We start from the raw sequence: 26,983 nt of genomic DNA on the forward strand, positions 1-26,983 counted from the left end.
CGTCGAGCCAACGGATTGTGACTGATGGCAAAAAACTGTTGTGTGAAAGGGGCCTTAACCATTATGCTAAGGATAATTCATTAAGATCATGAATGATAGATAGTACGTTTGCTAGCTGGGCCCTCACTCCTCTTGGTACCTGTTGAACTATGTGTTACTCTGTAATGTCTGATTATGCCTGTGCAAGTCCCCTCTGAAAAGTAAAGTGCTTCAAAATATGTTGGCTCTATAGAAAAAAAAATATATTATTCAATTATTATTATTAAATAGCATATCATCTAATTAGAACATCGAGGAGCACAACAATCAAATCCCATACATTCTGTCATCACCAGTACAACCAATATCGTCATTGCAGTGATGTAAACAGAGTCTGAACGAGACGACAGGATTACCAGCATTGGAATGATTGGGGATTTAAGATGTTTTCAGCCAAACGATTTTTCATTTTTTGACAGCTGGACAATCCAATCACATAGTATAAAACTACTAGTCCATTGGTTTTACAACTAGGTAAATGCAAAACCCTGGAGGGCTGTGTAACTTGGCGCGGTTTCATTGAGAATCAGTAGCATCTGAATATAGACATTTACCATAAATGTTAACAAGATCATAGTCTAGAACTAAAAATGTTCTCTTTATTTAATTAATGATAAGCTTTTACAAAGTTACTTATCTTTATAAAATACTCCATTACCTTATTTTGTTTCCTTCTGTCACAAACACCAAATAAGATACTGAAAGTTCTGTTTCAACCACTTCTCTATACTCCACCTTCTAGACCTGTCCTCTGCCTTCAACACAGTTGACCACTGCCTCCTAATACAGATCCTCTCTTCCTTTGGGGTCAAAGACCTCACCCTGTTTTGGATATCCTCATACCTTACCAACCACACATTTAGCGTTTCCTACTCCCATACTACCTCTTCATCTCGCCCCCTCTCTGTTGGTGTCCCTCAAGGCTCTGTCCTTGGGCCCTTACTCTTCTCAATCTATACACTTGGCCTGGGACAACTCATAAGATCCTATGACTTCCAGTACCATCTATATACTGATGACACTCACATCTACCTCTCTGGCCCAGATGTCACCTCTCTGCTCTTCAGAATCCCAGAGTGTGTATCAGCCATATCCTCCTTCTTCTCCTCGTGCTTCCTCAAGCTCAATGTGGACAAATCTCAACTAATTATCTTTCCTCTATCTCACATATCTTCCCTACCTGATCTATCTATCAAAATAAATGATATCACACCTTCCCCTGTCCCTAAAATCCGCTGCCTCGGAGTAACCCTAGTTTCTGCCCTGTCCTTCAAACTGCACATCCAAGCTCTTGCCACCTCCTGTCGCCTCCAGCTCAAAAATATTTCCAGAATCCGTTCTTTCCTCAACCCTCTCTACCAAAATGCTTGTGCATGCCCTAATCATCTCCCGCCTCATCTACTGCAACCTCCTCCTCTGTGGCCTACCTTCTAACACTCTCGCACCCCTCCAGTCCGTCCTTAACTCTGCTGCCCAACTAATTAATCTCTCTCCTCGCTACACCCCTGCTTCCCCTTTTTGCAAATCCCTTCACTGGCTCTCAATTTCCTAGCGTATCCAGTTTTAACTACTAACACTGACCTAAAAAGCCATCCATAAACTTTCTCCTCCGTATATATTTCCAAACTAATCTCTCAATATCTTCCCTCACGTAATCTCTGGTCCTCTCAAACCTCCTTCTCTCCTTCACGCTTATTTGCTCCTCACCCAATCGCCTCCAAGATTTCTCTCGAATTTCCCCCATCCTCTGGAATTCTGTGCCCCAACATGTCCGGTTATCCACCACATTTGGATCCTTCAAAAGAAACCTAAAAACCCACCTCTTCAAAGAAGCTTACAACCTGTAATGACCACACGGCCACCTCAACACCATCGGAGCTTCTGCAACACTCGACCTACTGTCTCCTTCCCCATAATCCTGTAGAATGTAAGCCAGCAAGGGCAGGGTCCTCTTCCCTCTGTATCAGTCTGGCATTTTTAGTTTTGTTTACTGTGATATTTGTATTTTGATGTAACCCCTTCTCATGTACAGCACCATGGAATTAATGGTGATATATAAATAAATAATAATAATAATAACAACTGCCTATTTCATGGTCCTTTAGTAGCAGCTTGGAACTGCTGCTTTAGTAAGAATGCATACTTAAATACTATTTACAAACACAAGGGGAACACAGAGCTCACATGCTCCAATTTATTGACACGTCTCTCAAATGTATGTATACATGGTGAGAACTGTCCATCAAATGGAGCAAAGCAGAAAGAAGCAGTCCGGGGACTTCATTGGACTAGTAAGGTCTCTCCATATAATCCCCAGCTGGTTCACACTGCCCGTGGTACAGGCAGCATGAATCTTATGACAAATTCCCTTTACTGCTAAAGCAGTAGCTCAAACAAGTTACTAAAGGAGCATGAACAGGGCAGCTAAAACAACACTTTCCGCATGGTGTTAGGGTGAGAATGAAGCAAAAGAAAGTATTGCAGTGTGTCATGGTAAATAGCCCACTCACTACACATATGCGACTGTAAACAGGTACTCCGATCCTTAAACTCACTCATTTACTCACCTATCGCAACAGGCTAAGGCTACGTTCACATTTGCGTTCTGCCGGGCTGTGTCGGGCGCAGCCGCGGCGACGCATGCGTCATGCGCCCCTATATTTAACATGGGGGCGCATGGACATGCGTTGCATTGCGTTTTGTGACGCATGCGTCTTTTTTGGCGCACGCGTCAGAGCGCAGAGGACGCAGCAAGTTGCATTTTTTTTGCGTCCAAAATGATGCAAAAACCGGTTTTTACGTACCGGTAATAGGATTTTACAGAGTCCAAGACAGCACCCACAACGAGAGAGGGGATCCGCCCACCTTCCGGACAGGAACCTACAGGTTAAAAAGGGGCGGTCCCCCTCGCCCTCCAGTTTGTGTTCCAGAGTACAAGGGTTACCGCCAATGCATCAGTACATGACAATATTATCTTAAACACTACTAAATACCACCACCTCTATAGAGTGATCTCTAAAGCACACCTTCCAACAGAGTGCAGGAATAAGTAACTAAATACGGGGGGGAATGTATGGGTGCTGTCGTGGACTCTGTAAAATCCTATTACCGGTACGTAAAAACCGGTTTTCCTATCGCCACGACAGCACCCACAACGAGAGACTTTCAAAGACTATTTAACTGGGAGGGACCACAGCACTAAGTACTGAACGGCCAAACTGTAAGCTGGAATTAGCAGATAGATCAAGGCGATAGTGCTTATAAAAGGTGGAAGGTGATGACCAAGTTCAATGGGGACATCTGCCTTCTCCGCCCAGGATGATGCCATGGCCCGAGTAGAGTGCGCCCTGATGCCTTCTGGTGGTGTTACTCCCCTGGCAGAATAGGCAAGACATATCGCTTCTCTAATCCATCTAGCGATAGAGTTCTTCGTGACACCAGAACCCTTTTTCTGATTCTGGAAAGAAACAAACAGAGCCCTACTCTGTCTCCAGCTTTGTGTCCTATCCAGGTATTCTGATATCGCCCTCTTTACATCTAGGGTATGATATTTTTTCTCCTCTTCTGAACCTGGATTTTCATAGAAAGATGGTAAATAAATCTCCTGACTTCTATGAAATTTAGTTGCTACTTTTGGCAAGTATGCAGGATCAGGCTTATCAGACAATCTTATCCTGGAGAATTATTAGATAGGGAGGATCTACTGATAACGCATGTATATCACTGACCCTCCTGGCAGACGTTAATGCTAAAAGTAGAGCTGTTTTTAAGGTTAAATTTTTCATTGAAATAGAGTCTAATGGCTCGAAAGGAGGTTCAGTCAATGCCTCAAGCACCAAATTTAAATCCCAAGGGGGTATTCTTACAATATGGATTGGGTTAGAACGCTGACATGCCTTAATAAATCTAGCAACCCATCTATTACCAGCTATATCACTGTTATACAGAGCTCCCAAGGCCGAAACATGAACTCTTAGAGTGTTGACTGCTAAGCCCAATTCCCAGCCTTTCTGAAGGAATTCTAAAATAGCTGAAATCGGAGCCTTATCTCCTAATGGTTGCTGATAAAACATAAGGAATTTTTTCCAAATTTTTGTGTAGATCTTTGTAGTGATCTCCTTCCTACTTTTCAATAAGGTGGTTATCAAAGCTTTAGAGAACCCCCTCTCCCTCAGAAGCTCCCTCTCAAGTTCCAAGCCGTTAAGTGAAGAGTCTCCAAATTTGGATGATGAAATGGACCTTGAGAGAGGAGTTCCGGAACCACTGGCAACACCCAGGGATCGGTCACAGACATTGTCCTGAGGAGAGAGAACCAAGGCCTCCTGGGCCAGAAGGGGGCGATTAAGATCACTCTGGCTCTTTCCTCCCGGATCTTCCTGAGAACTATCGGAATCAGACACATTGGGGGAAAGGCATATGCCAGCTGGAAGTCCCAACGGACACGAAGGGTGTAAAGATGCGAACCTTCTGACCTTCCTGTTCTTCCTCGTAGCAAACAGATCTATTATCGGCAACCCCCACAGATTGACTATCTGATCGAATATCTGTTGGTTTAGGGACCACTCTCCCTGACGAAGGTAATGGCGACTGAGGTAGTCCGCCTCTATATTGAGTTCCCCTTTTATATGAACTGCTGACAGGGATTGTAAGTGTTTCTCGGCCAGAGACAATATCTGTGCTGTAGTGGTCATCAGGGATCGAGACCTTGTCCCCCCCTGATGATTGATGTAGGCTACCACAGTCATATTGTCTGTTTGTATCTGTACATGCATATTCCTCAGGGATGGTAGTAAGGAAAGAAGAGCCTGATTGACTGCAGTAAGCTCTCTTAGATTTGAGGAATTCTGGGACTCTTGAATCGACCATCGCCCCTGGGTTAGAATGTCTCCCATATGGGCTCCCCAACCGAATGGGCTGGCATCTGTTGTAACTATCTTGTTCGGAGTGATGGTCCAGAGAACTCCTTTTGACAAATGTGCTGGATTGAGCCACCATCTCAGATCGTGAAGAGTGGCGGGTGATAATTTGAACCTTCTGCTCAGAGCACCGTGAAGATCTTTTTCTGCTTGAAGAACTTCGTATTGAAGCATTCGGGTATGAGCCTGAGCCCATCTTACCGCCGATATACACGCAGTCAAAGATCCTAGTAGAGACATTGCGTCTCTTAGACTTAAGTTTGTAACTGTCCTTACTGCCGTGATCCTTTGAACGATCTTCCGCTTCTTCTCTTCTGGTAGGAAGGATGACTGATCTTCTGAGTCTAGAAGAACTCCTAGGAACATTTGACGTCTTGTGGGTTCCAGTTTTGACTTTTCCCAGTTGATTATCCATCCGAGTTCCTGTAAGGATGATATTATGGCATTTACCCTAGATGTACACTGATCAATTGAATTTCCTACTATCAAAAAATCGTCTAGATAGGGTACCACAAGGGTTTCTCTCTCCCTGATATGGGCCATTACTTCCGAAACAACCTTAGTAAAAACTCTAGGTGCCATGGACAGGCCAAAGCGCATTGCCAAAAATTGAAAATGTTTAAACTGATGGTTTACCCATACTGCCATCCTGAGGAATTGCTGGTGATTTCTGTGAACTGGAAGATGGTAGTACGCATCTTTTAGATCCAAGACCGACATGTAGCACCTAGGAAACAAAAGCTTAGTTGTTGACTTAATGGATTCCATCTTAAAAGCGTGGTACTGAAGATATCTATTCAATTTACGTAAATTTATGATGGTCCTAAAGGACCCATCAGGTTTAGAGATTAAGAATAGCGGAGAATAAAAACCCGACTTCTCCTGATGTTTTGGTACTTCTTCAATAACTCGCTTTGTAAGCAATTGTTGAATCTCTAATTCTAAGGCCTGTTGTTGGGCCGGAGTGTCCAGTGATGTTATCACAAAATTATCTGGGGGAGTTCTCAAAAATTCTAATTTTAATCCGGACTCAACAACCCCCATTATCCAGGCACTAGAAGTAATCTTTCTCCATTTATCTGAGAAGAACTTTAGTCTTCCCCCTACCGGTAGATCTGTTTTATCTGTAATTACGCCTACGTCTTGAGAAAGATGAAGGGTTCTTATAGTATCCACCTTTCTTCTTTTGATCTGATGTTTCCCAGTCGCGATTATATCCCTGCTGGTCTGCCTGGAATCTTCTGAAGGGCATGCATCTTCGGAAGGCGTTCCTAAAAGTGGGATTAAACGTTTTAGGAAATCCCTTCTTCCTATCTTCTGCCTTTGCAAGGATGTCATCCAGCACTGGGCCGAATAGGTACTCACCCCTACATGGAATGGAGCAAAGTTTAGCTTTAGCCTGAGCATCCCCCTTCCATGTCTTTAGCAATAGTGCCCGTCTGGCTGCATTCGAAAGACCTGCCGATCTTGCGGCCAATTTCAGAGAATCAATCGAGGCATCTGCTAGATAAGCTGCTCCTTCTCTGACCTGAGACAGGGAATTCAACAATTTATCCCTGGGTACCTTCGCTTTAAGCTGCTCCTCCAGCTGAGTCACCCAGACCATGATTGATCTGGCCGTACAGGTGCCTGCGATAGCAGGCTTAAAGGCTCCAGATGATGACTCCCATAGTTTTTTAAGGAGCATGTCAGCCTTTCTGTCTGAAGGATCCTTGAGGAGCCCTACATCCTCTAACGGAAGTGAGGCTGTTTTCGAAGTAGAGGCTACTGCCGCATCTATTTTCGGAACCTTCATCCACTGGGATAAAGTGTCATCTTCAAAGGGGTACCTTCTTTTTGCAGCTGAAGGTAAAAACCCCTTATCCAGCTTGTCCCACTCCCGTCTGACCAGATCTTTAACTGAATCCACCACTGGGAAAGCTTTCCGACTTCTCTGGCTCAGCCCTGCGAACATGATCTCCTGGGTTGTTTTCGGTTCTTTACTGTCTGCAACCCCCATAGTTGCACGGACTGCCTTAATTAAGGTCTCCATACCATCCGTGGAAAAGCAAGGCCTTCCCTCCTCATCTGAAGAGGATGCCGAAGAACTTTCCGAACATTCGCCCTCTTGTACCGAAGGGCTGGAATCGGACACCAACTCCACACTGCTTTTTTCATGCCGTCTGGTTTTAAGGGATGATTTTATTTCTTCCCTAATTACCTCCCTCAAATCCGATACCCGGAGAGGGGCCTCTTCTTCTAACATACGACATATGCATGATTGGCATAATTTCTTTACATAGGTGTCAGGTAGAGGCTCTGTGCATACAGCACACTGCTTATGCTTAGATTTGGAGACCTTTTTCCCCTACAACAAAGCATAGTGTAGAAAAAACAGCTGTATCAGGCAATGGTCTACATATTACACTCACCACTGCTGGCAAATATAGAGTACCGGTTTCTGAGGGGGTGAGGTGCGACGTGACGCTGGTTTGCCAGGGTCCTGCTGCCCACGTTCACTGCTATGAGACCTGTGCTCTCCTGTCTGTCGGTGTTCGGCGTCTCCTGCCGAAGACATGTTGCCGCACACACATCTCACCTGAGCGCTGCTTCTTTTCAAAAGTCCCGCGCTCCTCCTCCCGATCTCCTCCGGAAGTTGTTACTCTACTTCCGGGTCATAAGCGCCGACCTGCTCCTGCAGCGTCGCGCGCGTGTGAACGACCCAGGGCGGCGTGCCTTCCCCCGGGAACGTCACCGCTCCTTGCCAGACGAGGGGGGAAGCTGGACACAGGACTTCCCCCGACGCTGCTTCCGGGCCCCCGACTCTGCCTTTCTCCCCAGACACCGCACAGAGGCTTGGCGGACCCGGGTAAGACGAACGAACCTGTAGGCTCCCGCTGTCCGGACAGGAACCCAAACTGGAGGGCGAGGGGGACCGCCCCTTTTTAACCTGTAGGTTCCTGTCCGGAAGGTGGGCGGATCCCCTCTCTCGTTGTGGGTGCTGTCGTGGCGATAGGAAAAAAGGACGCATGCGTCACAAAACAATGCGTTTTGCATGCGTCGCCGATGCAGCACCGCACAACGCAAATGTGAATGTAGCCTTACAATGAGCTAAGTGCACCCCAAAGTCAATACACGCATCCACACCACACTTCTTGCATTTTCTTACACCAGTGAGATGCTTAACCTGGGTAGCACACTGGTACACATGTACACCCACTTCTCTAGCCCCAAACATGTGCACTTCATGCACAGTGGCACTCACAGGGTTTACATGGCCAGGCTACACTTTCCCTCGACAAGATTGGGGATTCGTTTACGGCAGCAAAGAACAAACTTATTAGATTTCAGATTTAATATACAAAAGGCAAAGTGCTTACAAAATACAAAAAGATTCAATAAAAATGGCATACACAGAAGACACAAAAGACAAAGCACAAAACAAAAGGTATAAGTAAAGAAACTGCTTACTGACTGGACCAGTGAGAGATTCTGTGGAGGACAACTGCTGGAATTTGGTCAGATTTACAATCTCCTGGGTCTGACACTGGGTTTCTTTAGATGAGGAATGTTAAGAGGTCCTCCTCACACCTCTCATGCCTCCACCTGGTCAGTTGAGAGGAGAATGGCTATTATATGCAAGGAAAGACAGTTGCAAGACATACCGTAGTTCTAATTGAAATAACATTTTTCTGTAGAACTAAGTGGACCAAATGTAAAGCATGTTATGAACGCCTGGCTCTGAGTGACTTGTTAAAGTGACAATCTTGTAGACTCCTTTTCCTCCTCAAGGATCAGAGCTGAGTATTCAGGAAGCAAACTGAGACACTCTGGCTATGGGTCACATCTGTTATGTAAGTGGGCCATTGGCTTGCTAGGTTTGGTGGGTCATCCAAAGTGCCTATGGGTTTACCATCATCATGGCCTGTCTTTAGACCATTAGTGGTTCCCAAATTACTACAGGTTACCTTAGCAGTATTACCCAATTTTATAAAATTACTAGATTCCACATGTTACAGTAATATCACTAGACATTTCCACTGTCAATTCCTCAAAGTTTAACAAATCATCAGCCACATACTGGGATACCAAATGTCCCAGATCAGCACCCAATAAGACACTGGTGGGAATGCTCTCGGACACCACCACTTACCTTAATCCCCTTCTCGTACCCTGGTTAAGGTAAAAAGATGCCATGAGCATAGAAGGGTTGACTCCTCCAATTTTTAGTGACAGTGAGGTTTTTCCTTGGGATTAAATCCTCAGAAGAAACAACTTCCGGATGGACCAGAGTCATCCCAGCACCAGTGTCCCTCAACCCCAAAGTGACAGTATTGCTGCCCATAGCCAAATGTAAATTACCACAGGGTTTCCCCTCAATCCCACCCATAACAAAAAAGCTGGAGAAAAGACATGTGGTTTGGGATAGAAGGTACTGTTCTTTTTTTGTCAGGTCAGGAAGTGCCATGTCCCACCTTTTTACACATACTATGCTTACAGGAATCATATGGGGGCCTGTCGTGGGGATTAGAAACAGGACCTCCTGAGGGCTGGTTGGCAGACGTAAGGGTATTGGCTTTCCCCCTTTCCAGCTGGCGACTAACGGCTTCTGCTCCTTGGGTGTACATGTGGCAACATAGGCATTTGCAATTTATGCTGCCAGTGCTGCATCCTTTGGCTCCCGATCCATAACAAATTATCGCACTTCCAATTGGCAAATGCAAACATTGATCTTTAATAATGATGAGCGAGTAAACTCGTTGCTCGGGTTTTCCCCAGCACGCTCGGGCGGTCTCCGATTATTTGTTAGTGCTCGGAGATTTAGCTTTTGTCAACCGCAGCTGCATGATTTACAGCTACTAGACAGGCTGCATACATGTGAGGAATGCCTGTTAGGGAATTCCCACATGTATTCAAGCTGTCCAGCACCAGTAAATCAAGCAGCTGAGGCGACGAAAACGAAATCTCCGAGCACGTCAAAATACTCGGAGATCATCCGAGCGTGCTGGGGAAAACTGGAGCAACAATGCTATTCGATCATTCATCACTAATCTTAAACCATCATGTCCTACTGGTCATTACATTTAGAAAATGATAATCCTTGGATCCATTAATGGAGGTTATTTCTCAGCCCATTTACCACATCAGAGAAGCAGTCATTAAGTTCACATTGCAATGTCCAGTTACTCTTTAACCCCTTCCCAAAATACATCACTGTCTGTGGTACAAATTGATACAAATGATGAATTATGGTACGGAGCTGACAAACACTGGCTGTGTTATTCAGCCAACATCTGTATCTAACAGTAGCGGGAGAAGCTGAGCTACGATATATATGGTACGCCAACAGTATTTACGGTACATACATATTGCCGGGTCATTTTTACATGGCAATGAGTACCGTAAAAACAAAATCCAGAAAACAATTGTATACTGCGTTTTTTTGTGAAAAATCACCACACTTGAAATTTTTCAGTAAAAGGAAATATGGATGTAACAAACAATTTGTCGGAAAAACAAAAAAAGTTACGGCTTTTGGGAGAAGGGCAGAAAATACCAAAGCGCAAAAATGGAAAATCATCAGGTCAGGTAGGGTTTAAGGAGATAAATGAAACTGATAATGCATATTGCAGGACTCATGAACTGAACCAGGAAGAATATACCTCCAAAGCAGCTTAAAGGGAACCCAACATGTCCCGACAGTCTACATCTCTCTGGGATATATATATAAAAAAACATTTGCATTAGCCTTCTGACCGAGCACTCTGCCCCATAGCCTTAGGTGTTTTTAATTTCAGCAGGATTCTACCCCTCCACAGAGATATAGATTTCAGTTCAAGAGAGGATTCACATTAGGTTCTCAGAGAGATGTAGACTGTCCAAGAGAGGATTGGCATTAGGTCCTGGCATCGAGAATCGCCTTATCGTGGCTGCCAAGTACACATGAATCTTCCAATTTATGTGCTAAGCTTTCTCAATTTTTCATATTTCTAGTGCAGTAATGCAACTCAATTTTCATATTTTATGTTTGCAAGCTATGGCGCTACAGAGTGCTGCCTTATCTGTTTCATAACAAGCCCTTTATAATCTTGGTCACCTAAACATGTTTTCAAAAAAGTGTTTAGAAACTCAGTTTTTCTTATACAAGTGGACCTTTTGACTAGTCGATGGGGAGTTCTTCGGCAGTGTACATGATCCGTCTTCTGGATTGACCATCATGTGCAGTACGCCTCTGAAGCAGAGAAGCGTAAACTCGGCTTCAGAGGCGTAATGACACGACTGAAGTAAAGTCGAGATTTGCGGGGAGCTGGCGATGACGCAGGGAGGTGATAACATGCAGAGACGGACAACTAATCAGGGGAAACAACGACCCATCGACTCGTCAAAGGGTTCTGTGTTTTCTTTATGTGCAGCTACTTTGCGCCATAGAATTATTATGTCATATTACACTGAAATTCGATGCTGCAAATAATGGAGCGCCTGGAAGATCTGAGTGCGATCACCCAGGGCTGTAGGGCTATGTGCACACGATGCGGATTTTGCTGCGGATCCGCAGCGCGTCCGCAGCAGTTTCCCATGAGTTTACAGTACAATGTAAACCTATGGGAAACGCAATCCGCAGTGCACATGCTGCGGAAAAAAACACGCGGAAACGCAGCGGTTTACATTCCACAGCAAGTCACTTCTTTGTGCAGAAAGCGCAGCAGTTTTACACCTGCTCCATATAGAAAACCGCAGGTGTAAAACCGCAGTGGAGTCCGCACAAAAACCGCAATAAATCCGCCGGAAAAACGCAGTGTTTTTTCCCTGTGGATTTATCAAATCCGCTGCGGAAAAATCCACAGAGGACCATTCTACGTGTGCACATAGCCTAACAGGTCACCGCTAGTGATGAGCGCACCTGCTCGGATAAGGTGTCATCAGATTATGCTCGGGTGCTAACCGAGTGACTTCGGCGTGCTCGAAAAATATGTTCGAGTCCCCACGGCTGTTTGACAGATGCAACCTGTGCAGGGATTACCTGTGAGCCGCAGGGACTCGAATATATTAATCGATCACACCGAAGTCACTCAGCGCGTCCTCTCATCACTGCCAGGGCTATAATAGGATCGGAAGAACAGCAGCAAAACTAAATCCTGGCCGCAGAGAGGAGGCGGGGGATGGAAGACCCTGCGGTAACTGGGTGTATGCTGGAGGATGACGTATTGCTCCGTCCGCAAATAAATACAAAAAAAAAGAAAGAAAATAATAATTACAAATATTAATTTGAAATTCAAGTGAATAGTTCCATTAGAAATACGACACCTACCTCCACCTGCAGAGCCGCACACCACATATATGGTGCGCACAGGACCTGTGATGAGGTCACAGGAGGGGAGGAGTCAGGGGTCACATGATCAGGGGCCTCAGTGTATGCAGGACTCTGCTGTGCTGGTTGTCATGGGGCTGGATGAGGGGAAGTTTCTGTGTGGGGTCAGGAGGGGTTTACAGGGTGGATGTAGCAGAGCGGTGTGTGTACGGAGTGTACGGCGCGGAGCCGTGTGTGTACGAGGTGTACGGAGCAGAGCCGTGTGTGTACGAGGTGTACGGAGCAGAGCCGTGTGTGTACGAGGTGTACAGAGCAGAGCCGCATGTGTATGAGGTGTACGGAGAGGAGCCGTGTGTGTACGAGGTGTACAGAGCAGAGCCGTGTGTGTACGAGGTGTACTGAGCAGAGCCGTGTGTGTACGAGGTGTACGGAGCAGAGCCGTGTGTGTACGAGGTGTACGGAGCGGAGCCGTGTGTGTACGAGGTGTACAGAGCAGAGCCGCATGTGTATGAGGTGTACGGAGAGGAGCCGTGTGTGTACGAGGTGTACAGAGCAGAGCCGTGTGTGTACGAGGTGTACGGAGCGGAGCCGCATGTGTACGAGGCGTACGGAGCGGAGCCGTGTGTGTACAAGGTGTACGGAGCGGAGCCGTGTGTGTACGAGGTGTACGGAGCGGAGCCGTGTGTGTATGAGGTGTACGGAGCGGAGCCGTGTGTGTACGAGGTGTACGGAGCGGAGCCGCATGTGTACGAGGCGTACGGAGCGGAGCCGTGTGTGTACGAGGTGTACGGAGCGGAGCCGTGTGTGTACGGAGCGGAGCCGCATGTGTACAAGGCGTACGGAGCGGAGCCGCATGTGTACGAGGTGTACGGAGCGGAGCCGTGTGTGTACGAGGCGTACGGAGCGGAGCCGTGTGTGTACGAGGTGTACGGAGCGGAGCCGCATGTGTACAAGGTGTACGGAGCGGAGCCGTGTGTGTACGAGGCGTACGGAGCGGAGCCGTGTGTGTACGAGGTGTACGGAGCGGAGCCGCATGTGTACGAGGCATACGGAGCGGAGCCGTGTGTGTACGAGGTATACGGAGCGGAGCCGTGTGTGTACGAGGTGTACGGAGCGGAGCCACGTGTGTACGGAGCAGAGCTGCGCATTTATGACGTGCTCAAAAAAAACGAAAAATTACTACTACATTTTTAAACCATCTAAAATGGTAACAAAATAAAATAACATTTTACAAATGGTGCTGATGTAAAGCCGATATGAGAGAAATATCATTTATTAATATTTTTGTGTGGTATGACTATCTGTAAAGTTTGAAAATTGCTAATTTTTTTAATTTTTTTGCCAAATTTCTGATAAGTAAACACTAAACATATCAACTTCAATTTACCATTATCATAAAGTATAGTTTGTCACGAAAAAAACAAATCTCAAAATCAATCGGATATTTTGAAGCATTCCGAGTTATTACTACATAAAGTGACATGTCAGATTTCAAAAATTTGGCCCGGTCATTAAGGGGTTAAGGTGTTAAATACAATGTAAACCAGCTTGAAAATAGATTTTAAAATACAAAATCTTGGCTTACTGAAATATATGTTCAATAAATGCGCTCAATACTTGGTCGGGGCTCCTTATGCATCAATTACTGCATCAATGTGGCGTAGTATGGAGGAGATCAGCCTGTGACAATGCTGAGGTGTTATGGAAGCCCAGGTTCCTTTGACAGCAGCCTTCAGCTCTTCTGCATTGTTGGGTCTGGTGTCTCATCTTCCTTTTGACAATACCCCATAGATTCTCTATGGGGATAAGGTCAGGTGAGTTTGCTGGCCAATCAAGCACAGTGATACTGTTGTTTTTACACCAGGTATTGGTACTTTTGGTAGTGTGGAGAGGTGCCAAGTCCTGCTGGAGAATGACATTTCCATCTCCAAAAAGCTTGTCGGCAGAGGGAAGCATGAAGTGCTCTAAAATTTCCTGGTAGATGGATGCGCTGACTTTGGTCTGGATAAAACACAGTGGACCTACACCAGCAGATGACATGGCTCCCGAGATCATCACTGATTGTGGAAACTTCACACTAGACCTCAAGCAGCTTGGATTGTGGCTTCTCCACTCTTCCTCCAGACTATGGGACCTCGATTTCCAAATAAAAGGCAAAATTTACCTTGGACCACTGAGCAACAGTCCAGTTCTTTTTCTCCTTTGCCCAGATAAGACGCTTCTGGTGTTGTCTATTGGTCATGAGTGGCTTGACTCAAGGAATGTGACACTTGTACCCCATGTCCTGGATACATACACGTCCTGGGCAGGACGGTGGCGCAGTGGTTAGCACTGCAGCCTTACAGCGCTGGAGTCCTGGGTTCTAATCCCACCCAGGACAACATCTGCAAAGAGTTTGTATGTTCTCTCCGTGTTTGCGTGGGTTTCCTCCGGGCACTCCGGTTTCCTCCCACATTCCAAAGACATACTGATAGGGATTCTAGATTGTGAGCCCCAACGGGGACAGTGATGATAATGTGTGCAAACTGTAAAGCGCTGCGGAATATGTTAGCGCTATATGAAAATAAAGATTATTATTATTATTTATTATACATCTGTGTGTGGTGAAGCAATGACCCCCAGCAGCAGTCCACTTCTTGTGAATCTCCCTCAAATTTTAGAATGGCCTTTTCTTAACAATCATTTCAAGGCTGCGGTTATCCCGGTTGCTTGTGCACGTTTTTCTACCACACTTTTTACTTCCACTCAACTTTCCATTAATATGCTTGGATACAGCACTCTGTGAACAGGCAGCTTCTTTAGCAATGACCTTTTGTGGCTTCCCCTCCTTGTGGAGTGTGTCAAGATTGCCTTCTGGACATCTGTCAAGTCAGCAGTCTTCTCCGTGATTGTGGAGCCTACTGAAACAGACTAAGGGACATTTTTAAATACTTATGATGCCTTTGCAAGTATTTTTTGTGAATTATTCTAATTTACTGAGATAATTACTTTTGGGTTTTCATTGGCTGTAAGCCATAATCATCAACATAAACAGAAATAAACACTTGAAATAGATCACTGTTTGTAATGACTCTATATACAGTTAGGTCCATATATATTTGGACAGAGACAACATTTTTCTAATTTTGGTTATAGACATTACCACGATGAATTTTAAACAAAACAATTCAGATGCAGTTGAAGTTCAGACTTTCAGCTTTCATTTGAGGGTATTAACATTAAAATTGGATAAAGGGTTTAGGAGTTTCAGCTCCTTAACATGTGTCACCCTGTTTTTAAAGGGACCAAAAGTAATTGGACAATTGACTCCAACGCTATTTCATGGACAGGTGTGGGCAATCCCTTCATTATGTCATTCTCAATTAAGCAGATAAAAGGCCTGGAGTTGATTTGAGGTGTGGTGCTTGCATTTGGAAGGTTTTGCTCTGAAGTAAACATACGGTCAAAGGAGCTCTCCATGCAGGTGAAACAAGACATCATTAAGCTGCAAAAACAGAAAAAACCCATCCGAGAAATTGCTACAATATTAGGAGAGGCAAAATCTACAGTTTGGTACATCCTGAGAAAGAAAGAAAGCACTGGTGAACTCATCAATGCAAAAAGACCTGGGCGCCCACGGAAGACAACAGTGGTGGATGATCGCAGAATAATCTCCATGGTGAAGAGAAACCCTTTCACAACAGCCAACCAAGTGACCAACACTCTCCAGGAGGTCGGCGTATCAATATCCAAATCTACCATAAAGAGAAGACTGCATGAAAGTAAATACAGAGGGTTCACTGCACGGTGCAAGCCACTCATAAGCATCAAGAATAAAAAGGCTAGACTGGACTTTGCTAAAAAACATCTAAAAAAGCCAGCACAGTTCTAGAAGAACATTCTTTGGACAGATGAAACCAAGATCAACCTCTACCAGAATGATGGAAATAGAAAAGTATGGCGGAGGCGTGGTACAGCTCATAATCCAAAGGAAAGCACATCATCTGTAAAACACGGCGGAGGCAGTGTGATGGCTTGGGCATGCATGGCTGCCAGTGGCATTGGGTCACTAGTGTTTATTGATGATGTGACACAGGACAGAAGCAGCCGAATGAATTCTGAGGTATTCAAAGACATACTGTGTGCTCAGATCCAGCCAAATGCAGCAAAACTGATTGGTCGTCGTTTCATACTACAGATGGACAATGACCCAAGACATAAAGCCAAAGCAACCCAGGAGTTTATTAAAGCAAAGAAGTGGAATATTCTTGAATGGCCAAGTCAGTCACCTGATCCCAACCCAATTGAGCATGCATTTCACTTGTTAAAGACTAAACTTCAGATAGAAAAGCCCACAACCAAACAGCAACTGAAAACCACCACAGTGAAGGCCTGGCAGAGCATCAAAAAGGAGGAAACACAGCGTCCGGTGATGTCCATGAGTTCAAAACTTCAGGCAGTCATTGCCAACAAAGGGTTTTCAATCAAGTACTAAAAATGAACATTTTATATAAAATTATTGAATCTGTCCAATTACTTTGGGTCCCTTTAAAAACAGGGTGGCACATGTTAAGGAGCTGAAACTCCTAAACCCTTCATCCAATTTTAATGCGGATACCCTCAAATGAAAGCTGAAAGTCTGAACTTCAACTGCATCTGAATTGTTTTGTTTAAAATTCATCGTGGTAATGTCTATAACCAAAATTAGAAAAATGTTGTCTCTGTCCAAATATATATGGACCTAACTGTAATATATGAGTTTCACTTTTTGTATTGAAGAACTGAAATAAATGAACTTTTTGATGATATTCTAATTTAGTGAGAAGCACTTGTATATACTATGATGTTACATAGACCTATCCCCTCTCTAGATGGTGTAAAGTATGGTTTCAAAATGTATTTCATGAGTTCAATCTAAATAAATAACCAGGTACCACTAGATAACATATATTGCACTATCCCTAAGCACAGCATAATAGTTTTTCAGGAACTTTTATGACCTCTCATTCAAAATCCATAAGCATTTCTACGAGATTTTGCAAGTGTTTGCGTCAATTTTTGCCCAGAAGATCGTTAGAAAGTTAGAAACTGATGTTGGACTAGAGGTCCTTGCTTGCAGTTTTTTTCACAGATATAATGCACTAGCTGAGAGCCCGGCGTTGCCCGGGCATAGTAACTGGCCATACACTGATGAAATGACCAGTCTGCCCACAGTAGAAACATGCACCCATACCACGGCGAACCGCAGGCAACCCTGTTTGAGATGAGACTCCTCACACGTGCATAGGTTTGTCCATCTGCACCGATGTGTCCTCCTCCCTAGAAAAGACAACAGGGGCAGGTTTGGTGTATGTCTCTCCCTGAAGCGTCTATCCACCAGTATAGCAAGGGCCTTGGCAGCTTCCAACGACCCAAGAGTAGCATACTTCACCAGAGAATCTAGCAGCCTAGGTGACATTAACCCCAGATGGACTGAAAGGAAAAAAGCTGCATTTAAACAAAATGGAACCAGACGTTCCACAAATCCGAAAATGGATAGTCACACATATTTATTTTTGTTAGGCAGTTAGAAGGGTTAAAAGTTGACCAGCAATTTCTAATTTTTCCAACAAAATTTACAAAATAATTTTTTTAGGGACCACCTGACATTTGAAGTGACTTTGAGGGGCGTAAATGACAGAAAATACCCCAAAGTGACACCATTCTAAACACTGCACCCCTCAAGGTACTCTAAATCACATTCAAGAAGTTTAATAACCATTCAGGTGCTTCACAGGAATTTTTGGAATGTGGAGGGAAAAGAAATTTTACTTTGGATCCAAATTTTTTTATTTTTGAAAGGAGAAAATGGACCCCAAAATTTGTTCTGCAATTTTTCATGAGTATACAGATACCCCATATGTAGGGGAATACTACTTTTGAGGCACAGTGCAAGGCTCAGAAGGGAAGAAGCGCCATATTGGAATTCAGATTTTGCTGGACTGGTTTGAGGGTGTTATGTTACATTGGGAGAGCCCATGAGGTGCCGGACGAGCAGAACCCCCCATAAGTGACCCTATTTTATAAACTACACCTCTAAATGAATTAATCTAGGGGTGCAGTGATCATATTGACATGACAGGTGTGCAACAGAATTTTATACCATTGGGCAGTGAAGAAAAAATAATTACATTTTTACCACCAAGATTGTGTGTTAGCCCCAGATTTTACATTTTTATACTGGGAAGTGGGTAAAAATGGCACCAAAATTTGTCCAACAATTTCTGCTGAATGTGGAAATACCCCATACGTGGCTGTACAGTACTGCCTCTTTCACATTTCCGTCTTTCTGTTTCGGTCACAATGCGTCGTTTTGTGAAAAAAACAGATCCAGCGAATTTACCCACTGGATCGTTGTATTGCCAAGTTTTTATCACTAATGTTCGGATACGGCTTTAAAGAAGGCTACTATTGCGATATAACGCAATTTTATTTCAAAGTACGAAATTAAAGGAATAATATGATTGGATAGTATGATTACACATTTGTATATTTTAAGATACAAAGTACATACAGTATAAGTATTAAATACATATAATGATCAAGTACCTATACTCACATCATCCGTCACCAATGAGCTTTTAAACATCATCCGTCTGGAAAATCAGAGAAGCAACACCAAGACAGAACCCCTGGAAAATTCACAACGCTGCACGGGCGTCCCCACTTATGCAGGTATCTCAACAGTCAACACTGTACACATGTAAGTACAGGTATAGCAGTTTATGCTTCTGTCTTAGCCATGTTTCTCTGGTCTTATATAGTGATTTGCACTATGTTTCATTTGGTTTCATTCTGCCCTTCAAGTGGCCAGCTTTCAAGATAGGATGAGACCAAGATATCAGTCATACATCAGACAATGGGCCATAAACCCCTAGATTCATAAAAGCCCACAAGGGTTAGATAAAACTACCACAGACAGAGGTTAAATAAACCTTACTGTTTTACAATAACAAACTTCAAACTGTTTGTAAACTCGAAGGTCTTCAGACAATAAATAAACAGCTCTCAAGATTGTGTTACAATGAGCATTGTCTGTCTGTAAATGTATGACAAGAAATGCTGCTCTGTAATAGTCTGAATGCATTCAATATATTTCAAAATGGACTCAAAATAGACATTTTTATATTCACATTACAATCTTTCTCTCATAGACTTGTATTAGCGACGGATTGCGATGGATGGCCACATGTTTGATCCGTCGGAATTTGTTTATCCATCATCTGGAAAAAACGTACAAAGAAACATTTTTTGTCTGCGTCGGAAAAACGTACAGCGACGGATCCTGCTGACTACCAGCCAGCCAGAGGCCTGCCAGCCAGCCAGAGGCCTGCCTGCCAGAGGACTACCAGCCAGCCAGGGTCCTGCCAGCCTGCCAGCAAGAGGCCTGCCAGCCAGAGGAATGCCTGCCAGCCAGAGGACTACCAGCCAGCCAGCGTCCTTCCAGCCAGCGTGAGTCCTGCCAGTGTTTTTTTGTGTGTGTGTCCAGCCGCGGTTGTTTAGTTTTTTATTACTTTTCATTACCTTCAAAAAGAACCTGAAGACCCACCTCTTCCGGCAAGCCTACAACCTGCAGTAACCACCGATCGACCAAACCACTGCACAACCAGCTCTACCCTCACCTACTGTATTCTCACCCATCCCTTGTAGATTGTGAGCCTTCGCGGGCAGGGTCCTCTCTCCTCCTGTACCAGTTGTGACTTGTATTGTTCCAGATTATTGTACTTGTTTTTATTATGTATACCCCTCCTCACATGTAAAGCGCCATGGAATAAATGTCGCTATAATAATAAATAATTACTGTCATGTATTTCCAACAAAGTAGTGTGGCATGTGTGTGTGAGTACGGCGTGTGTGGCAGTGGGTGTAAAATGCGGTGTGTGTGTGTGTGCAGCATGTGTGTGTAATGGCGGTGTGTGTGTGTGTGTGTGTGAGGCGTGTGGCATGTGTGTGTCTGTGTGGTGTGTTGCGTGTATGTGTGATGGCGGTTGGTTTGTGTGTGTGGCATGTGTGCGTGGAGAGTGTGTTCCTTTTTTGGGGGGTACAAAATTTGCATTTAATGTACCGTATATACTCGAGTATAAGCCAACCCGAGTATAAGCCGAGACCCCTAATTTTGCCACAAAAAAACTGGGAAAACTTAATGACTCGAGTATAAGCCTAGGGTGGAAAATGCAGCAGCTACCGGTAAATGTCAAAAGTAAAAATAGATACCAATCAAAGTAAAATTAATTGAGACATCAGTAGGTTAAGTGTTTTTGAATATCCATATTGAGTCAGGAGCCCCATATAATGCTCCATACAGTTCATGATGGGCTCCATAAGATGCTCCATATTAAAATATGTCCCATACAATGCTGCACAAAGGTTAATAATGGCCCCATAAAATGCTCCATAGAAACATTTGCCCCATACAATGCTGCATTAAGGTTAATAATGGCCCCATAAGATGCTCCATAGAAACATGTGCCCCATATAATGCTGCATAAAGGTTAATAATGGCCCCATAAGATTCTCCATAGAAACATGTGCCCCATATAATGCTTTATAAAGGTTGATGGCCCCATAAGATACTCCATAGATTATGCCCCATACAATGCTTTATTTAGGTTAATGGCCCCATAACATGCTCCATAGATTATGCCCCATAAGATGCTCCATAGATTATGCCCCATATGCTGTTGCTGCAATTAAAAAAAAATCACATACTCACCTCTCATCGCTCAGGCCCCCGGCACTTGCGATATTCACCTGTCCCGTTCCATTGCCGGGCGCCGCTCTGTCTTCCACGTCCTCTGCTGTGACTGTTCAGGCAGAGGGTGCACAGTAAGCACGTCATCGTGCCCTCTGACCTGAACACTCACAGCCAGAGGACACGGAAGAAGGAGTGGCACCCGGCAGTGGAACGGGGACAGGTGAATATTGCGCAATGCTCACCCTCCGTTATACTCACCTGCTCCCAGCACGGTCCCTGCTTGTCAGTGACAGATGGTCTCTGGCGCAGGCAGCTTGTTCCGGTGTTCAGCGGTCACTGGTACCGCTCAATAAAGTAATGAATATGCGTCCATATTCTATACTTTAATGAGCGGTACCACGTGACTGCTGAACACAGGAAGAGCTGCCAGCGCCCGGGACCATCAGAGATGCAGGGACGCGCTGGGAGCAGGTGAGTATGTGACAGCCGCCGCTCCCCTTCCCCCGACGACCACCTGGGACAACGACTTGAGTATAAGCCGAGAGGGGCACTTTCAGCCCCAAAAAATGGGCTGAAAATCTCAGCTTATACTCCAGTATATTCGGTACTTGCATTTAAAATAAAGAGCAGTATAGCTTGTGATGTTAAAAAAAAAAAAAAAAAAAAAAGGAAATAATAAAAATTTCTCCTAAAACTCAGCAAGGTAAATTTTACAATGTGGTTTGTGTAAACTGGAACACACAACATGCATTACAGAGTTGAGTGAGGGTATATTTGTTTAAATAAAAGGTGTATGAAAATGTGGATAGCATAAATTGAGTATTTTAATTTTTTAAATGGCATTTTAAAAGTAGTATATGTGGTCAATAGATTTTCAACTGGGCATTTAAACTTTTAAGGGGGTATTGTTTGTAAGGTGTAGTTTTTTTGGGGGGAGTAAGGGTTTTCCAACTTGCTCATTGTGCATACTATGGAAGGAGGATGTTAAGCTCAGACTTGTGTGCCTTTGGTATATTTTGGGGGGGTTACAGAATTGTGATTTTTTTTTTTTGCCTGCTTGCACATTGCTCAGATATAACATTTGAGCGGGCTGGTTTATAAACCTATTAAATTGTTAGCATTTTTTCGGTTGTGGGTCCTATACCGATAATTTTAGGGGGTAGGTTTTTAAATCCTACTAGCTCTGGAGCATTTTTTTATGGTCTAAGTCAGCTGCCTACAAATAATTTTATAATTGTGTTTATACTTGCCATACCAGGCCAAACTCAGTGACCAACCAGGCCAGCAAGCAGAACTGGGATGTAGGGATTAAAACACACAAAGCTTTGCATATAATTTGTATAGTAGCTAACAAGTGTCTTTACACTTGCAGTACCAGGCCAAAATCAGTGACCAACCAGGCCAGCAAGCAGAACTCGGATCTAAGTATTAAAGAACACAAAGCTTTGCATATAATTTGTATAGTAGCTAAGAAGTGTCTTTGTACTTGCAGATCCCCAAAAAAACATGTCTTCTTCTGGGAAGCCTCCTTCACAGCGTCGGCGTATTAAGGTAAATAAAAAATAAAAATTTTTCCTTTTGTTCTTGTTAAAATTTTTGGTTAACACTATATGCATTATGTTTTCACAGGAAGATGAAGCAGCAGAGGGCCTCCCAGAAAGAGACCGGGTGGGTGGAGAAATGCCCAGAGCGGCTGCGCAGAGTGTAAGTTGTGCAGAAACATTTCCTGCAGACATCACAGTGCACCCAACACATAAAAAACAAATCATACATCACAGTGCACACAAAACATATGCCTACATCCAATATCATTTTTTTTTTCTAGTCTGCTGCACGTTCTGGCTCAGGCCGTCAAGGTCCTCCCGGCAGCTCCCAGGGTCGGCGTTGTGATCGCCGATGTGGTCAGCCTCCAGTAAGAACAAATTTTTATTTTATTTTTTATATTACATGTGGATTTCAGGGTTTTGTTTGTTTTGTTTATTTTTTAACAGTCTTCACAGCGTGCTCCCGACTCAGATGGTGAGGAGGGGGGTATTGATGTGGACCCCCTCATCGAAGAGGTATGCGAGCGGCAGCTGCTGTGGAACATGGGTGACCGCAGCCATGCTGATCAATTTATCACCCGTCGGCTCTGGAAGCAAGTATGCTTCATCGTTATGGACAGCTGGGAGGACCTTGAACCTAGGCATCAGACTCAAGCGCTTAAGTATTCACATTTCATTAATTTAGGTTGCAGGACGGAATGTGTTGTAAAAAAACATTTTTTGTTTCACTTTACAGGTGAAAGGGTAATGAAGCAGTGGCGGTCACTCAGTGATCGCTTCAAGAGGGGGTTTAACAAGGAGATGCAGGCTCTGAGTGGATCGGGAGGACGCATGAGCAGATACAAATATGGACGAGCCCTCTCGTTCCTCCGGTCGACGATAGTTAGCAGAAGGTAAATATTCCACAGGCCATTTATGAAGTCACAATGTTTACCTGTCTAACCTTATGTTTTGGCTTCAGCCAGGGCTATGTAATATCAATATATTTTATATTTATATTTTTATATATTTTTGTTTTTCTTTTCTTTCACAGCACCATCTGCAGCACTCGGGAGCCTGCTGCTGCGTTGGACCCCTCTGGAGCAATCCCACAGGAGTCCATCATCGGAGACCACGTCGGTATACCCCACCCCTCTGACCCTTCCCTCACATCTGATCCCTTGGCCCCATCCACCAGCACTAGAGCATCATGTCAGACTTCGTCACATGAAGCTGCTGATGACAAGTTAGCTTTCCCTTTACCCCACCCCTCTGACACTGCCGCCTCCTCTAGAACACCTGTAGGTTCTAGCCGGCAGTTCCAGAGAGGTCAGGAAAGGAGCTATGTGCCCGAGTTCTTGCATCTGAATGCAGCCTTCCAGAACTCAATCAAGCTTTTGGCCGAGCAAATGACTGCTGGGTTCAACATATTGAATAAAAGCAACCTTGAATTCAAAAGTCGTCTGGATAGGCTGCATTCAGATGCAAGTCAGTCGCCGAATAATATTTTTTTTCAGGCAGTAGTTGCGCGCATGGAAAATCTAACTCCTGACCAGCAGATGCATGTAATGCAAGGCTGCCATGCTGCTCTAGCGCAGGCCACCTCCCAAGCCCCTCCACCTACCCCAGTAGTTGCTCCCACACTTCCCCCACCAGCCACTGTCTCTCCTACCAATCCTTCCCAGTACCAAAATCCTTCCCAGTACACAAACCCTTGCAGTTTCCAAAATCCGGGAGTACAGATTTTCCTAGAATAGTTTGCGGGCTACATATACAGAACCTGTATGTGCTATAAAAACAGAATCCCCCCTCAACTGATCCCATTTGCATGCGATTATGCTGCAGCGCAGGTGCCACGGCCGACTCCTGCCTGCAGAAGATTTTTTTTACCTTCACTATGTACATATTAATTATGCAAACTAGGGGGCAGGTCAGAGAGGGATCAGTGACCTGTCAGCAGTCTGCATTATGAATATCTAATTAGAGCACCACATACACCAACCCCGTCTTGGGGCACGAGCATATCATTAACACAAAACTAAAAAATAAAGATTAAGAAACAACCATAAGACGGACTTCATCAACCAAGGTATCATTGAAATCAGTATAACGGCGCCGACATGACACTGTGTGTAGGTTACTATGCACAATCCTGCTGACAGGTTCCCTTTAACCCCTTAGTGACAGAGGCAATTTGGTACTTAATGACCGAGCCAATTTTTACAATTCTGACCACTGTCACTTTATGAGGTTATAACTCTGGAACGGTTTAACGGATCCCGATGATTCTGAGACTGTTTTTTGGTGACATATTGTACTTCATGTTAGTGGTAACATTTCTTCGTTATTACTTGCGATTATTTATGAAAAAAAACAAATATGGCGAAAATTTGTAAAATTTTGCAATTTTCAAACTCTGAATTTGTATGCCCTTAAATCAGAGAGATATGTCACGCAAAATAGTTAATAAATAACATTTCCCACATGTCTACTTTCATCAGCACAATTTTGGAAACAAAATTTTTTTTTTACGAAGTTATAAGGGTTAAAAGTTGACCAGCGATTTCTCATTTTTACATAAAAATTTACAAAACCATTTTTTTAGGGACCATTTCACATTTAAAGTCACTTTGAGGTTTGTACATGACAGAAAATATCCAAACTTGACACCATTCTAAAAACTACACCCCTCAAGGTGCTCAAAACCACATTCAAGAAATTTATTGACCCTTGACATGTTTCACAGCAACTGAAACAATGTGGAAGGAAAATATGAACATTTAACTTTTTTTGCAAACATTTTACTTCAGAAATAATTTTTTTTATTTTCACAAGTGTAAAAAGAGAAAATGAACCACAAAATTTGCTGTGCAATTTCTCCTGAATACGCTGATACCCCAAATGTGGGGGTAAACCACTGTTTGGGCACACAGCAGGGCTTGGAAGAGAAGGAGCACCGTTTGACTTTTTTCAATGCAGAATTGGCTGGAATTGAGATTGGACACTTTGTCGCGTTTGGAGTGCCCTGATGTGCCTAAACAGGAGAAATCCCCCACAAGTGACACCATTTGGGAAACTAGAACCTTTAAGGAACTTGTCTAGATGTGTGGTGAGCACTTTAAACCCCCAGGTGCTTCACAGAAGTTTATAACGTAGAGCCGTGAAAATAATTAAAAAAAAATTGCATTTTTTTCTACAAAAATGATCTTTTGGCCCCCAAATTTTGATTTTCACAAGGATAACAGGAGAAATTAGTCCCGAAAAGTTGTTGTGCAATTTGTCCTGAGTACGCCGATACCCCATATGTGGGGGTAAACCACAGTTTGGGCGTATGGCAGAGCTTGGAAAAGAAGGAGTTCCGTTTGACTTTTTCAATGCAGAATTGGCTGGAATTGATATCAGATGCCATGTCGCATTTGGAGAGCCCCTGATGTGCCTAAACAGTGGAAACCCCCCACAAATGACACCATTTTGGAAACTAGACCCTCCTATTAAGGAGTGGTTGAAATCCAAGTCCTTGAAAGCCCTGCAGCATTTCCGTGGGTTTGCAAACTATTATTGGGATCCAAGAAGTATCGTTTCTCCTTGCGGAGAGTGACATGATAAGCATGTCACTCTCCGCAAGGAGAAACGATACTTCTTGGATCTCGGCCAGACGCCTCTCAATCAGCCAAACCAGATCTCCACTTTGCACTGACGAGGGGCAGTACCCCGAAACACAGTGTCTGCAAATTGAGATTCTGGTTTGGCTATTATCCTAAGTCATGTGACACGGCTCGTTAAAGAGTCGACATTGACTGTTAGGATTGCTACTTCCAATAGGTGGCACTAGAGATCTAGTCATCTTCCTCTCTGAAGAGACAATTTTCAAACTATTATTGCAAATTTACATTTTTTCAAGATTTCCAAACCCTTGACTGACTTGACCAAGAAGGGGGCAAATGTTGTTAATTGGAAGCCTAAGACAATATGCACGTTCGGCTGAACTTTTATTGGTTCAGCTTGATATTGAGTGTCCTTTTATAGTGGAGGTTGACGCCTCTCCTCACTCAAATCAGAAAAAAGAAAAAAATTAAGGCTTGCACTCCTTTAGTATTAAATGAGTGCACTGGTGCAAAAACGCGCTATGTGGCCAATATATAAACATATTCGTAAACTATCCGTCAGCACACTGCAATTAATAAATACATGAACTCCACTATTACTGTAAATGTTAAAACCATAAGGTACTTTTTTTTTATCAAAGAGCACAAAAGCCATCCAACCACATCAAGGTGTTTGTAAATATGGATGGTCCCTATCACTAATGTCCTACCTCTCCATGGGCAAAGCTAGGCCTCATCTAAATGTGGAAGTGAAAGAAAACCAGGAGTAGCTCGCAATAAAAACTTTGTCTGGGAAAGGTAAAGGGTTCAACTTTGTCCATGCTCCTTCCTATTCATGAATATTTTTTACCTGCTGAAAGAAATTATGACATTGATAATCATGAATTCTTGGCAATTAA

General features: G+C 43.9%; 1 protein-coding gene across 1 annotated transcript in view; it reads right to left on the minus strand.

Annotated features, from left to right (window-relative positions):
• Positions 1–12,292, minus strand: part of LOC138664055 (zinc finger protein 420-like) — an 81,811-nt gene extending 69,519 nt beyond the window's left edge. The window contains exons 1-2 of the mRNA XM_069750472.1: positions 12,244–12,292; positions 8,406–8,540 (exon numbers count right to left, since the gene is read on the minus strand). The gene's annotated coding sequence lies outside the window, so the exon portion shown is untranslated. The remainder of the gene's footprint in view (positions 1–8,405; positions 8,541–12,243) is intronic.
• Positions 12,293–26,983: the final 14,691 nt, after the last annotated feature.

Source organism: Ranitomeya imitator, chromosome 2, assembly GCF_032444005.1.
Source record: "Ranitomeya imitator isolate aRanImi1 chromosome 2, aRanImi1.pri, whole genome shotgun sequence".
NCBI classification, from domain to species: Eukaryota; Metazoa; Chordata; class Amphibia; order Anura; family Dendrobatidae; genus Ranitomeya; species Ranitomeya imitator.